This window comes from Pan troglodytes, chromosome 13, assembly GCF_028858775.2.
Source record: "Pan troglodytes isolate AG18354 chromosome 13, NHGRI_mPanTro3-v2.0_pri, whole genome shotgun sequence".
Taxonomy (NCBI): Eukaryota; Metazoa; Chordata; class Mammalia; order Primates; family Hominidae; genus Pan; species Pan troglodytes.
In genome coordinates this window covers 125,656,254-125,673,181 of record NC_072411.2, presented here as the reverse complement: position 1 = coordinate 125,673,181, position 16,928 = coordinate 125,656,254, and the positions used below count along the sequence as shown (strand labels likewise).

Here is a 16,928-nt window from a genome sequence, read left to right as displayed (position 1 = left end):
TGGCTGGAGAGAAGAGGATTGGGAAGGGCATCGTATGTGCCAACCAATGGTTTTTACCACAGCTATTTTTAATTAACTTAATCTTTAATATTATTCTACTATATATTTGGAAGCTGACACTTAAAGATTTTAAGTAAAGCTTGAACTTAACAGCAAATTAAGTTATAGAACCTGGGTTCAAACTTAGCATTCCTCAACCATAAGGCTCAAACACTTCCAATCACTTTACACTATATTTTCTTGTACCTTAAAAAATTCTAGTCCAAGTTAGCGAAAAAAAAAGCAGAAATAGAAATTATTTTATCTCATAGTATATGGAGACTATTTAAAGGTATAATCATGAGAAAATGTGACTTCTGTCACAGTCTAAGTACCCACATATAATAGCATCCTGAAAACGCAGCCTTCAATGAGTTTAACGAGGTAACTTTAAAGGTTTCTGTTTTAGCAGTTTTATTCCACAGCAAAATATTATACCAAAGAGACATTGTTAACCAACCAAGATAGTAAGAAGAGTTTAAAAAATAGCAGCTGTTTTTAGGATTTCTGAACAACTCCTTGAAGAACATAAATTATCTTCCCAATTAAAAAAAACAAAAAATATGGGGAAATGGGGGATTTAATGGAAAAAGTAAACTAGTAAGCAAGAGGAAAAGTACATATTTACTCCACATGTTATGTGTTGTATCAGGACATGCTTTTCTTCTCAGCTATATAGAAACTGGGACTTGCATTTCGCTACCTTATGTAAAACCTGAAAAGTGAAAATCACGTGTTTAAATTAATGTGTGATTTGAATGTATATTTTGAAAGCTAAAGTTATCTTCTACATTCCCTACCTGACTTTATTTGTGATTTAAATCAGGAAGAATATCCTTCTCATTTATTTCAACTGCCAAGTGCTGCTACTTTTAGTAGAAGAAAAGAAAATATATCATCAGAACTAGTCCAAAATTCTTTGATTGTAGTTTTGTAAATGAAGGCATCACCAAGTAGTGGACACGGTAGGAAGGGAGATTTGCCATTTGCTGTCCAAAATCAGTTTGATTCAGTTGGGATGGAATATTTCCTTCTATACAGCAGATCTGTGGAAGGCTAGAGCTCAATCGACATAGAAGACTGACCATGTCTTCACCCCATGAAGAAAAAGCTTTTGTAAGTGAAAATGGAAACTTCTAATATGTGGCTGAAGATGCCAATAGGCACAATTTAGTTGTGGAAGATTTTTCAAAAATAATTCTGTGAGTAAACCTTTTTCCTGAAGTTCTTTTGGCTTAGAGTGCCATAAATGAGGAAAGTGAGAAAGAAGCTGACATACTTTTGAGTTCCTCTCGTGTTCCAATTACTGCAACTCTGGTTTATTCCCATTTTGCAGATGAAAAAAATTGCATCTTAAAGAGGTTATGTGACTTGTTCAAAGTTATATTACTCATCAGCAGAAGTGCTGAAAATTGAAATAAGGTGTAGATAATTCCAAAGAATTTTGTATAAACCAGCCTCACAGGGTTCACAATTTTCACTGGATGAGGTAGAGTAGAGATGTAAATGTTAGATGAGTATGAGTGAATAAGGCTATGGTGTAGGAAGCATGGGAACTTGCCTGCAGACAGAGATATCATGGCAGAGGTCTGGACTCTGGACAGCTCTGGATCACTTTCGAAGTTTCTTTCTGACTCCACTTTCTCTCCATCTCAATCTGTTTTGTTCTATTCCATAGCAACAGCTTTCAATATTGCTTAAATTCTTCTTGTATTACTTGCATAGCTAATATTCAAGAGATGCAAATATAGATATATGTATATGTGGGCTGAGGCAACATGGTGCAATGGATATGGAGTCAAATTTGAGTTTGATCTTGAATCTGTAACTTACAGCAAGATATTAGGCAAATCACACAACCTATTTTTTTGTTTCTGTCTTCTTTCTCCTCATCAATAAGGATATATTTCAATTAATAAAATGATAGTGCCTCATTTTATGCCTAGCACATGTGATAGATATTTAAAACAGAATTACTCCTCCATACCTCACCTTATGTCCTTTCCAGGGAAATGTCTATGCAATAGTCAGGGCTCATTTCATTAAAACTGACAGAAAAACAGCTTAAACTAGATTAAGCAAAACAAAAGACTTCATTGGTTCATGTAACTGAAAAACCAAGGGGAATATTTTCCTTTAGCACCCAGGGATTCATGGTGTGTGTGCTCTCCATCTCTCAGTAGGCTAACCGCACATGGAGTCTTTTATGATTGCTGCAACAGAAAAGGCAGGATTGTAATTGGGATCCCTTCACTTCTGCATTCCCAAGCTTTGGAGAAGTTGCTGGTTAATAGCCATTCCTTTGATCTTTATCCATCAGTGGTAAATTATTTCTACCAAGAAATAAGTTTCTTATGGTAGTGCTTATCCCCATTCAATACACATAGAATGGGTACCCCCCCAACACACAAAGATGAGGGTGTTTATCAGAAGAAAGGGAGGGGGATGGAAGAAACAACTGATGATCACTTTAGGGGGTTTTCTATATAGTTCTGATCCTTTGGAATTTAGCTTAGTTTCAGGGAAAAGGAAATCATCACCTATTGAATATCTTCGGTTTTAAAAAGATTTCCCTGTGAGTGACCCAATAAATATTTGAATAAACAAATGACTTAACTTGAAAGTCCATAGGGCCCAAAAGCATACTGCAGTTTCAGTGAACCCAAGCCCTAATAGAAAAAGGATAATCTGAACTGGAGTGGCACAGTGTGGCCAGTGCTCTTATCCCAGAAGTCCTATCTCTCCTTTGAGGTATGGCCCAGGTCCTGTAAAAAATAAAGCCCCAATGAAGTCTAATTAGTCAGGCTACAGCAAGTTTTTTGTTGTTGTTGTTGTTGTTGTTGTTGTTTTGAGATGGAGTCTCAGTCTGTCACCAGGCTGGAGTGCAGTGGCGCGATCTTGGCTAACTGCAATCTCTGCCTCCGGGGTTCAAGCAATTCTCCTGCCTCAGTCTCTCGAGTAGCTGGGACTGCAGGCACGCGCCACCACACCCAGCTAATTTTTGTATTTTTAGTAGAGATGAGGTTTCACCCTTTTGGCCAGGATGGTCTCGATCTCTTGACCTCATGATCCGCCCACCTTGGCCTCCCAAAGGGCTGGCATTACAGGCATGAGCCAACTCGGCCTCCCAAAGTGCTGGCATTACAGGCATGAGTCACCGCACCCAACCTTATTTATTTTTTTGAGACAGAGTCTCACTCTGTCACCCAGGCTGGAGTGCAGTGGCACAATCTCAGCTCACTGCAACCTCCACCAAGAATTCATTTTATTTTCATATTTGTAGTCTTCTTTTCTCTTGAAAGTGCTTTGAAAACTTTGTTTTTAATGTAAAAAAAGACTTAGATATATAGCATTACATCTGGACTCTTGGCCTGTACAGCTACTCTTTCAATCTAACATCATTTTGGATAAATTTTTGGAATCCAATTCACATATATATCTCCTAGTTCCATATTGGACTTGCCTTTTGTTGAGACTCCAAAATATCTACCTGTTTGTGAACCATTTTCCCATAGTCTCTCCATATGTTAGCCCAGATGCCTGATTCATTCTTGATCCCTTTGTTGTCTAAATCTTGGAAATGAAAAGTTCTGTAACAGTTCCCATCATCAATCAATTTGTCAACAGTGTACCTCTATCCACTGGAAACAAATTAATATGACACGTGCACAAACAGCACAGCATTAGATGTGGGAAGGTGGAGGCAGTCCACATATTCTTCATGACGCTTTGGTGAATTCAGGCTTGTAGTTAGCAGGGATCTACACCATACAGTCTCAGATCCTCCTTCAAGGAATGACTCACAGCCCAGCTGCTGGGAGGGTGCTTTGCAGACAGTCTCCAGCTGTCAGCTCCTTCAGGCCTTGCATTAACTTCAGAGAGCCTCTTTGCTCAAGGCCATGTTCTTCCCAGAGCCACCTGCATTTGGCCCAATGCAGAACACTCTCATGGTCAATACTTGCTCCAGAGCCCCCTGTCAGCTTTTTAAGACATTCTCAGACTTGCGTCAATGCTTGCCTTCATTCTCTGTCCAGTTCTGCTTTCTTTCTCTTCCTTTCTCAGGTTTTGATGCCTAATAAATGTTTTTCACCCCAAACTCTGTCTTAATGTCTGCTTCCATTGACCTAACTATGGCTTACCTCAATTCTCTTAACCACCTGATCAAAACATCACTTTCAAATAATCCCTGTAATTTCTAATAATAGATATATTTAATGTAATCCTGTTATTTATTTAAAAAAGAGTGGTTTAATAGGTCTTATAGCATTTGCTATATTGGAATTTTATCCATATTTGGGAGTGGGATATCTGTATTATAAATCAATACTAATTTTTTTCAGGGTAGAGATCCTTAAAAAACAAAGCATATGGGATAGTACAACAGACACTCAGTATTTGTGTACTGTGTGATGTGAAACAAAGTAATATTCAAGCCTTGGATGTGTCTTTTTAGTGATGATTAGAAACACAAATTCATCTTCATAATCAACGTATGATATTTCAGTCAAATGTCTTAAATGCCATAACTGCAAAGGAAAGCACAAATGTCTTTTAGTTACAGCACACATATTTTTGTAATGATTTTTTCCAGATAACAGCCCAGGCAACATATGTTTTCTGCAAAAACTCTTATCTATCTTTTCCATTTTTTAGTAATGAATACGGAAGTGATTATGTTAAAGTTGAACAGTTTAGCCTGTTATTAAGTAACATAAGCCAAGATCCATTGTAAGAAACATAACTAGAGTAAATAAAAATCTCTAACCAGGAAAAAATGGTTTCCAAGCCATAGATTATCCATTTTATTAAAAAATAATTTATCATTAAAGCAAAACATTCTTGAGACCACAGGTTTGGCCACCTAGGCATTTGACAACCTTTCAGCTTTTTAATTTGTTTCTTCACATTATTTAGTCTCTGCAATTTTTCTATATTGGCTCTGATAGTGCTTTTAAAGATTCAGTTAATTATTATGACCCCAGTTATTAATAATAATTATAAAGGAACAGCGCTAAACCTTTATATGAAGTTTTGCAGTTTATATTTTCACAAATATTACCTTATTTGTACCTTTTGGCCTTGAAAACCATCAAGTTCTTTGCTTGCCTCAACACAACATTTATGCAAGGAAGTGATAAAAAATGTTCTTTATGTTTATATCATTTTTCTAGATTATACTTCCCTGTTTTCTTCCCAGAGTTACTACAGCACTTTTTAAAGCCACAATTTATTATTTCTTTTAATTATTTACTAACTGGCATTGCAACTTAAAGGATACATTGAGTTTTCTCACCCAGGTAAGCCTAAGAGAGGTGGAAACTCTATTATTGGAGACAAGGACAGTGCCTTATATTTATTTTGTGCTTACTTATTACCATGTGCATTGTAGAAGCTCAAACTACATTTTCACCTTCTTTCTTGACCCAACTGCCTACTCTTTTAACAGGATGCTCTGCAGGGCACTTCCTGTATGATGATTCTTCATGCTCTTCCCCAAAGTTGCCCTATTATGTCACTGATCCAATTCTCCCATGCACTGCTGACATTTAGTGTAGTGAATATTGACTGTCCACAGCATGGCGGAGCCAAGAGAAAACTATGGTGTCAAAAACACCTTGCTTTCTATTCACAATAGCAAAGACATGGAATCAACCCAAATGCCCAGAAATGATAGACTGGATAAAGAAAATGTGGTACATATACACCATGGAATACTATGCAGCTATAAAAAGGAATGAGATCATGTCCTTTGCAGGAACATGGATGGGGCTGGAAGCCATTATTCTCAGCAGATTAATGCAGGAACAGAAACCAAACACTGCATGTTCTCACTTATAAGTGGGAGAAAACCAAACACCACATGTTCTCACTTATAAGGGGGACTCGAACCATGTGAACACATAGACACAGAGAGAGGAATAACACATACTCTGGGGTCTGTTAAGGGGATGCTGCAGGAGGGAGAGCATCAGGAAAAATAGCTAAGACATGCTGGGCTTAATATCTAGGTGATGGGTTGATAGGTACAACAAGTCATCATGGCACACATTTACCTCTGTAACAAACTTGCACATCTTGCACATGTACCCTGGAACTTAAAAACAAAAAATAAAAGTGTGTAGCACTTATCCCCTCTCTCTCTTCCTCCTGTTCTGGCCATGTGAAGTCCTGGCTCCTCCATCGTCTTCTGCCATAACTGTAAGTTCTCGGAGGCCTCCCAGAAGCTGATGCCACCATGTTTCTTGTACAGTCAGAGGAATTGTGAGCCATTTAAACTTCTTTTTTTATTGAAAACAAAACAAAACCTTGTGTTTGCCATCTTCTTGAGGAATAAATGTAAACAAATGAATAAATTCATTATTTGTAATTTGTGATATTATACTATTCAAGATATTAAATATATTATTAAAGATATTAAAGATAAATATATCAAAAATTTAATGGTATTTTAAAGAAAAAAAATCCACAAAGTTTCCTCTACCTGTGGATTTATTACATTTAGTGAGTGATTTTTAGGGACATAGATTTCAACTGACTTAAGACAGAGGAATTTTCAGGAAAATCAAGGTTGTATCTAGAGACCGAAATCAATGTCCCTTAAAATGTATATAATATGCAATGTGAGCAGGAATGGTGAATCCTCCCAAGTGACACATCATTAGCTGTCCTTAGCTGAGATGAAAGCTCCTCTGGGGCGTCTAGGCTCTCCTAAACATTAATTGTCAGTAGGATTCTTTGTTTCTGTACCTTAATCCCACTTTCTTTTTTTATTTTCCTTCTTACTTATGCCCTCTAGAACTCCTATTTCACAATAAACAAAACAAAATGAAACTATACAGCTTTAAATTCTTAATGATGCTTTCTTCTCACCTTCTGTATTTAAATCAGCATGGCATGCTTCAAAAGACCCCATTCACCCAAGCTGTCTTCTTTCCTAAAAAGCAGCTCTTTTACCACCCATGGTATGAAGAAGAGACTATTCATGGACTGAATGTTTGTGTCCTCCCCAAATTCTTATGTTGATATTCTAGTCCCCAGTGTGATGGTGTTAGGAGGTGAGGCTTTGGGGAGTTGATTTAATCACAAGGGCTCCACTCTCATGGGATTATTGAATTTATAAGTGGAATGGGATTAGTGCACTTACAAGTAGAGACATGAGAGAGATTGCTTCCTTTCTCTGCCGTCTGTTGTGTAAGGATAGAACAAGATGATGGCCATCTGCAAATAAGCAGAAGGGCCTCACCAGACACTGGGTCTGCTGGCATCTTGATGCTGGATTGCCCAACCTCAAGAGTTATGGGAAATAAATGTTCTTATGTCATTGGTCTATGAGAATTTGTTGTAGCAGCCTGAACTAACTAAGACAGGCCAATTTTTTTCTTCTTCAAGATGGTTTCTAGACAATTATGCCTCCATCTTCATGTGACACACAACCTATTTTTTTTGATGCTCATGCCACCAGCCATTTCTTAATCAAAATCTTGAGCACCTTCCCAGCAGTCTTTCTCATCACCCCAATTTCCGTCATTTCCTAAATCATTCAATTACTTCAATCTGTGTCAGTGACTCTCTCAACATTCTGGCCTCTCAGTTCCTTGACCTCTTTGTATTCAATGACCTTCTCCTTAATTTCATTTCAGCCAATTACTCTCATTGTCATAGATCGTGACCTGGATCTGTGATTGCTCAGAAGGTTCTTCACCTACGAAATTATAAATGGTAAAAATCAGTTAGTTTCCTCTCTGACATCAGCCACCTCTCCATTCAGTGTTCTCATTCAACTACTCCAAATATCTTGCTTCTTCTCAGAATCTCCAATACATAGATATTTGCTCTCCCTCCATATACTTGCCCCGTTCTGTTTTCACTTTCTTCCCTCTGTGGTTTAAAATGCAAGATTCTTATATCAATTATGGTGTTGGATGCATTCAATTTATATTTCTAGATTCATTATCTATGCTTTTCTGTCTTTCTCTAATCTTTTGGCTTCATCAACGAAATAAAAGATACCTGAAAATATCAGTAAAAAGGATGATGATATAAATTATTTAATGATAGTAATGTTTTTTAAATGTGAAATTTAGAGAGACAGCAAAGAATATAAGCATTATATAGCCTGAAAATTTAGAAATTCTAACAACTAAAAAAAACAGAGGGGAAGAGGGAAAGACGTTGGACACGATAAATTTGCCTGTCTCATTTGTAATAGTTGTGTGTAAAGTGATATAATTTAAAGCCAACAAATCAAGTAATAAGTGTACAAGTATATTTAACAGTACAAAATCAAACAGTAAAAAAAATTATTGACTAACAATATTATTGATCACATTCATACACAAAAAGACAGCTGGCCTATGTACCAGAGTAGAAAGTTTAGAAATAAACCCAAATACATACCAGAATTCAGTGCAACATAAGAGTGGATTCTCAAATTACTGGAGAAAAGACAGAGCATCTGTATTAGTCAATTTTCACACTTCTATAAAGAAATACCCAAGACTGGGTAATTTATTTATTTTTATTTTTTTTTAGTGTGTCTTTTTAAAAATTATTATTATACTTTAAGTTCTAGGGTACATGTGCACATGGTGCAGGTTTGTTACATAGGTATACACGTGCCATGTTTGTTTGCTGCACCCATCAACTCATCATTTACATTAGGTATTTCTCCTAATGCTATCCCTCCCCCAGTCCCCCACCCTCGACAGGCCCCAGTGTGTGATGTTCCCAGCCCTGCATCCAAGTGTTCTCATTGTTCAGTTCCCACCTATGAGTGAGAACATGTGGTGTTTGGTTTTCTGTCCTTGTGATAGCTTGCTGAGAATGATGGTTTCCAGCTTCATCCATGTCCCTGCAAGGGACATGAACTCATCCTTTTATATGGTTGCATAATATTCCATGGTGTATATGTGCCACAATGTCTTAATCCAGGCTATCACTGATGGACATTTGGGTTGGTTCCAAGACTTTTCTATTGTGAATAGTGCCATAATAAACATACATGTGCATGTGTCTTTATAGTAGCATGATTTATAATCCTTTGGGTATATACCCAGTAATGGGATTGCTGGGTCAGGTGGTATTTCTAGTTCTAGATCCTTGAGGAATTGCCACACTGTCTTCCACAATGGTTGAACTAGTTTACAGTCCCACCAACAGTGTAAAAGTGTTCCTGTTTCTCCACATCCTCTCCAGCACCTGTTGTTTCCTGACTTTTTAATGCTCAACATTCTAACTGGTATGAGATGGTATCTCAGTATGATTTTGATTTGTATTTCTCTGATGACCAAGACTGGGTAATTTATAAAGGAAAGAGGTTTAATTGACTCAGTTCCACGTGGTTGGGAAGGCCTCAGGAAAGTTACAATTATGGTGGGAGGTGAAGGGGAAGCAAGCACCTTCTTCACAAGGCAGCAGGAAAGAGAAAGTGTGTGTGAAGGGGGAACTGTCAAACACTTATAAAACCATCAGATCTCATGAGAAGTCACTCCCTATCATGAGAACAGCATGGGGAAAACTGCCACCATAATCCAATTACTTCCCAGCCTCCATACGTGGGGATTACAGGTCCCTCCCTTGTCATGTGGGAATTACAATTCGAGATAAGATTTGGGTGAGGACACAGAGCCAAACCACATCAGCATTCAATAAATGATGTCGGGGCAAGTGGATAGTTTTCCAGATCAATGACTTGCATTGTACACCAGGATACAATCCAATTGAATTAAATGTTTAAATGCTTTTTTAAAAAGACAGTACTAAAACTAAAAAAATCCAGATATTATAAGAGAAAAGATTAATAAATTCTACTAATGTTTAAATAAAGTATTTTAATTTTTAAGCGAAAATTTCTACATGTCAAAAATACCATAAAAATCAAAGGCAATTAACATGGTAAAAAAAATACAACTTATGTAACAAAGGGCTAATATCTGTAATATTGAGGAACTGAGAAGAAAATGGCCGAAAACCCAAGAGAGAAATGGACAAAGTATATGATTCACAGTTCACAGGAAAGACATAAAAATCATTCTTAAAAATAAAGGATGCCCCACCTCATTCATTATGCAAGCAATGCAAGTTACAACTACACTGGCATGGCATACATTTCCTCTCTCATCAAAATGGCAAAAATCCAAATATTTGATTATACTATATGTTGTAAGACTCTAGGGGAAAAGCTACTTTCATATACTGTGTTCAGAATTTTAATTATTATCACTCCTATGGAGGGCATCCTTGTACTCTATCATAATTACAAATGCACGTATGCTTTGTCCTAAGAAATCAACTTCTTGAAATTAACTTTATGGTTATTTCCACACACATAATAAATGAATGTATAAGGTTATTCACTTTACATTGTTTGTGATGGTAAAAACTAGAAACAATACAAAGGTACATCAATAGGAAATTGGGTAAATAATTAATAGAGACATTAAAGATGGAGGAAACACACTTTGTATTGATGAGCTAGATATCCCCTGTTTGTCCATCTAATCCAGGAGTTGAAAAACTACAGCTTGAAAGTCAAATCTGATCAATTTCTTGATTTCATAAACAAAGGCTTATTGGAACAAAGCAGAATTGAATGCTTGTGATAGAAACAATATGGCTCCCAAAGACTCAAATATTTACCATCTGGTCCTTTACAAAAGTATTTGTTGGTCCCTAACTGATTCACTTTCAATTTTTCTCTACTCTGTTTTCTGCTCCTGAATGTCCACCTCTATGCATTGCATCCTGAGCTCTCTTGCTTCTAGTTTCCTGTGGGGTTCAAACCACTGAGTGGCACCGGCAGCAAACCAGAGTGTTGAAAGAGAGACAGCTGATCCCTCCATTTGGGGCTGTGGTGTAGCAGTGCTTTTACTCCTCTACCTAAGGTCACAACTTTTCATGCAACTCTTCAGGAATGGGGTCTGTGTGTGGAGTAGTCAACTGAAAAGACAGCAGAGAGAAGAGAGGAATATGGAGAAGATATTTCACTATCGTTTTTAATATACTTTATTTTTTAGGGCAGTTTTAGGCTCACAGAAAAATTGAATGGAAAGTACAGAGTTCCCATATGCCCAATGATTTTACACATGCACAATCTCCTTCACTATCAATATCTTGCATCAAAATGGCATATACGTTACAACTGATGAATCTACACTGGCACATCAGCATTACCCAAAGTCCATAATTTACATTAGGGTTTACTCTTAATGTTGTACATTTATTTCCTTGGATTTTAAAAATATTTGTTAAACCACAAGAATGTAACACCTGGTTAAAGATTAAATAAAATAAATATTTTAAGTGTTCAAAGTTAGAAAAATGGAATCAAAGAAAGTAACACAATGCTATAACATAAAATGAAGGAACCTTATTCAATCTTGGAATTAGCCAAGGCTTCCCTAAGGAAATAATTTCCAAGCTGAGATACAAGTCTCTGGTGAAGGTAAGAGCACAGTGCACTCCAGAACTGAGATAAACATGGTACGGTTCCAGGAAAAGTAGTGAGAGCAAGGGTGATGAAGCTGCCAAGGTAGACATGGGTCAGACAAGACAGGGCTGCACAAGACTTTATCATATTACAAACTTTATCTCAAGAATAATAGGAAGCCCATGATGGGTGTGATGGGAACCATGATCAAATTGAAAAGATCACTCTCACTAAAACTTGAGGACACATTGAAGGGTGGCAAGAACTGATATGAGAAGCAACGTTGTAGTTGTTCAGGCAATGAATGATTATTGCTTGGATTAGGTTGATGATCATGAAGATGGAGAGAATGAGATAGATCTGACAGACACTCTTGTGACTTCTTAAAGCTACTGTTTATTGGTTATTATATTTTCATATAAATAGGGAATGTTGTAATATCAGATAGAAAATCACCATCCTGAACCAGGGAAAACTGCTGATATATTTTTAAAGAAAATGTTAATTCATACCAAACATATACAAATATCCTATCCAAAAATTTTGTTATTTTTAGTTACATGCTATAACTTGGTATTTTATTAATGCAATGTATGATATTCCAGCAGAATTACTCAGACTAATGGAAATTCTGCTGTCTTCAACACATAATTTTCTAGATGTCCTTGGCCAAGGACAGCCTGCACAATAAAGGCAGAGACAGCTGGAAGATATACAGGGGGGGTTTGTGTGCCAGACTTGAGAAGGGGATGCATCACTTTTATCCAAAACCCATTGAGCAGAGCTGAATCACAATGCTCTGCCTGGTTGCAAAAGTGGCTAGGAAACATCTTTCATCATAGGAAAGAACAAATTTTGTGGAAGGTTATCTATTCTCAATAAAATCTTTCTGCATTATTGGAAAATAGATGTATAATCACCATGTTGAAGACCATTACATAGCCGTTTAATTCAATCCTAATTGGGGGAAATTTTCAGTTGAAAACTGATGGTGTGTAAACCCACACAAGTGAATACATACAGTTGTTGAAGCACCTGATAACCCCCTAATTCCATTTTTGCCATATAGTCTGACATTTCTTATCATGGTATAATTTTTCTCTGGTCAGAGTGCAGAAACAGCAAGAGTTTAACAAGGAATATGTTCAAGATTCTCAACTGGCGATCACTGTCAACTCTTTTTCCCTCATGCAAAATACTCTCATTATCCTCCCAAGGTTAATAAAATCTCATCCTATTACCATAACTGGCTCATGCTGGAAGTCCAGTTCTTATTATCTAAATCATCCCAGGTGTATTTGAGACTCCTCAAGGTGATCATTCAAGTATAGCTCCTCCAGCAGAGTTTATCTTGATTTGCAGACCTGAGAATTTAAGAAGTTAAGAGATGATTATCTTCTCTGCATGCCTCCTGCATACGACTTGGAAACATATTGAAACTGCAATAGACATTCCTATTCAAAAAAGAGGACGAAGACAAGAGGCACATTGTAGTTAGTGGCCCATAGTATTTCTAAAATCTAGGCAGGTGCATGTTACCACGTCTTTGATTAGTGCTCAGTTCTTCGCCCTGGCAATGATTCTTTGCCCTCTGGTCTCTTGGCTCTGCTTTTCTGTGTCATCCTCTCTTTTTTTCTTTCTTTCTTTCTCTTTTTTAAATAAGAAAGGTCTGTGTTTTTAGCTGAATAGGTTTCTTGACCTTCTTCATGCCCATGAAAGGTTGAAGGCACTGAAGTCTCTTTCGATTTTGAACCCTCTTTCCTCTTGTTATTCCAAGTTGGAGTTCCCCCTCACAAAAAGTTTGAAAAAATTGATATTTAAAAATGTATTTAAGTGGTCATCCTAGTGAAAAAATTATTATATTTCCAAGCTTTTTTATCCCCCAAAGTTCAGTGTTATTTAAAATTTATATTTCATATGAAGAGAAATTTTTAAAATAAAATTTGAATTACTTTAGTTATATAAGAATATGAAGAATATTATCTGCTCATCTGTCACACACCTCAAACAATAAAAATTTATATAAATATAGATGAGGCTATCCACTGTTTACTTCTTACCAATCTGTTAGGTTGATGCAAAAGTAACTGTGGTTTTGCCAAAGTAATGGCAAAAATCACAGTTACTTTTGCATCAGTCAATAACTTCCTGCTTTCTTGTTTCACCTAAGGTATTATACATCTAGTTAACACCACAGAATGGGTGCATTCCTGATTTATTTCTTCCAAGCTGTGTAGGCTTGGAAAAATTATTTAACCTCTTTGTGCCTCAGTTTCCTCAGTAATAAAATGGGAAGGTAAATAAAATTACATACATATGTATATATAAAGCCAATAAGCTAATAAGTAACTGGTACACAGTAAGTACCATACAGACATTAGCTATTATTATTTTTCAGTGATAAGACAACCAGAAGTTTCTAATTTGGTCCTGTTGATGAGATAATTTCTCTTCCACTTAGCTGGTGAGAAGTTGGAATGCAGCAAGTATACTTGTGTTTTATCACCCACTTTTCTCAAATCTACGCTTCACAATCTGCAAATACACATTGATTATTGTACTGAATGGTTGGAATCATTTTAGAAGTGATTCCTGGTATTGAAGGGGGAAAGTCAAAGCTCCCACTACCTTGTACTTACCCTGACAACTCAAAGATAATGTATCCTTTACCTAGGTCCTTCAGTCTCCACCCATCTCCCTTGGGATGACCCTTTCTTCCCCTTAAGAGATAACTTGTGTGCTAAATCCATCCTTTTTCCTTCCTCTCCATGCAAAGTTACAGGTCTGAGTAATTTAATATGAAGTAGCACCCCAGTAATTCAGCTAGTCATTCACTGAGTGGACCCAAAACAACATGGCAAAAAGCATTTCAGGTTTCAAGGTCAAAGATAGCCAAGGAGCCCTTAGGATCATCTTTTCTTTTCAACATTAACATCACTGTGGCTTGTAGAAATATCTTTTATGGAAAACAGTAGACTGGTTAGATTAGCACACATGTACATTTGACATAAAGAGTCAACTTCTGAATAGCTACATCTAAACACACACTGAAAAACAGAGCTATTCCCTCAGTTATTTTGGCCTCTCCTTTGACTGAAATTTAAAAATAATTCTGGTGATAATTTACAAGGAAGGTATCACATGGAAAATTCATTCAACGTGTAGTAATTCATGAGCAAATTATCATAGCAAATAAAAAGGAGTCAGAAGAGCTGAAGTGTTACAGGATGTCACCAATTTGGCAAATTTTATTTTTAAGAAACCACAGTATTTACCATTTTGTACATAATTGGATAATGGCCATGGATGTCATATTTTCTATCCAGAGATTTTCTGATTATCTCGAGTAGCCTAGTATAATGATTAAGAATATGGGGTCTGAAGTCATACTCCTTAGATTTAATGCTGGTTATGCCATTTACTAGCTGTAACAAACACTGACAATGCTCCGCTCAGATTCTCTTAGCTTTTTCTGAGAGATATCTTCCAGCTTCAGTGTCCTTTTCTTCAGAGGACTACCCTTGAGGGGTACTAGAGCCTCTTGTGAGAACTGGTAGGAAACTGGAGGTGCTGGATAGTTTATCTGCCTAGGGTGGCATGGCCATTACTCACTGAGACAGATGGTAAAAGCCCAGATCTACTGCCTTGAAGTTGGACAAACTGCAATTTATGCTCAGAAGATTCCCTCCTGATCGGACTTAGGCTCACACTTAACTGAAATTGCACCATTGCTTGGCTTCTTCCCCTATGTTTTCTGCTTTCTCTACTTTCTTACTCATTAATCCTGAAAGCACTTTCTTAAGAAATCACTTGCACAAACAAATTCTCCTCTTGGGGGTCTTCTGAGAAATCTGACCTAATACACTCTCTAGGTGATCTTGGGTAAACAGCTTAACTACTATGTTGAATCGAGTTTCTTCACTTGTAAAATGGAGGAATGATAGGGTTGTCATAAGAAATAATAAGAGATAAAGTTTTTAAAGAACACAGTGCACTGCTTGGCTCATGGTTAGCATACGAAATGTTAGCTACTCATTTTGTGGCAAAGCACTTAAAAATTATTGAGCTTAAATATGAGTCATGAATTTCTTTTGCTCAAAATGATTAGTATTCCAAATTTTCTGGCTTTTCCTAAAATAAAAAATAGCTTCTAGCAGTATGTTACCTTGTAGATATTTCTAAAATTTATAAACACACTTAATCTGTCCTTTCATGGTAAAAATATCATGTTACCAAAAAGGGAAAAACACATGCAATGGAAAGGGTATTTTGAAAAAGGATAGTAAAAGTATTTTTTATCAGTATTGCTGAAAGTAATGTAAAGTGTCATTAATTAAAATTTACACATCTGAATATTTACAAACATGGAACAGAATTTTCTATTAAACAATTTTCCAAAGAATTTCAGTGGCTTATTATTTCATTTTTAAAACATTTCCATTTGTGTCTAAGCTTCTCTATGATATATTTTTCTAAACTGTAGCACCCATTACAACAATTATTAGATAAACTTTCGAATCTTCAAATTGCTGTAAGACAAAGTATTAATTCATGATTTTCAAAAGATACATTTAAACTATTGAATTCAATACTTAGGATATTAACTATTGGTTTCAATACCTAAAATATTATTTTAGTGAGAAAAAATATTTTATAATATAAAATATATAATTTAATATATGAAAATTCTTTAATCTTTATTTAGTCCTTACTAAATTTATTTTTGTATATGGCATATAATTTTTTTATCATTATATAAAGATGACTTCCAAATCAATTAAATAGAGAGATAATGAATAGATAAAGAAACGAATACTTGTATAATTTTTTCCCTTCAAAAGTTTGTGGGATCAAAAGTTTGTGGGATCAAAAGAAGCCAGTTGGCTTATGTGGAGTTTTCTTGCTCTAGGGAGATCCTTCAAGCAATCACTATGTCAACAGACACAGATGTTTTCCTTTCATCATATGCTGAAGATCACAGATCCAAACTTATTCAAAAAGCTACAGACGCACTATTCTTCTCCCATTGGACTGGCAGGTTTTATAGCAATTGTTGCATGTGGATTCGACAAATCGAAGAGCAGGAGAAATTCTAAAATGTCCCTTCACCTGATCCACATGTGCAGGGCAGTCAGAGGCTTTGTTGCAGGAGCAATGACTGTTGGTATGGGCTACTCCATGTATTGGAACTTCTAGGCAAAACCTAAGCCTTAAAAGAAGAGATGCTGTCTTGGTCTTGGAGGAGCTTGCTCTCGTAGACATCTCATTATTGAAGATGTATGTTTATGTTGAAAATAAATTATTGGAGTGGGTTCATATGACAATATGGTATTTTGAATATTGGCTTCCTTTCTTGCAGGCTTGATTTGCCTGGTGACCAAATTATGAGTGACTAGTTCACTAACGAGGTCATTCAGGGGAGTCAAATTAACACAAAGAAACACGTCACCTAAATGCACTT

General features: G+C 36.3%; 1 pseudogene; it reads left to right on the top strand.

The window, feature by feature from the left end:
• The first annotated feature begins 16,383 nt into the window (after window positions 1–16,383).
• Window positions 16,384–16,681, top strand: LOC100611441 (HIG1 domain family member 1A, mitochondrial-like; annotated as a pseudogene).
• The last annotated feature ends 247 nt before the right edge of the window (window positions 16,682–16,928 follow it).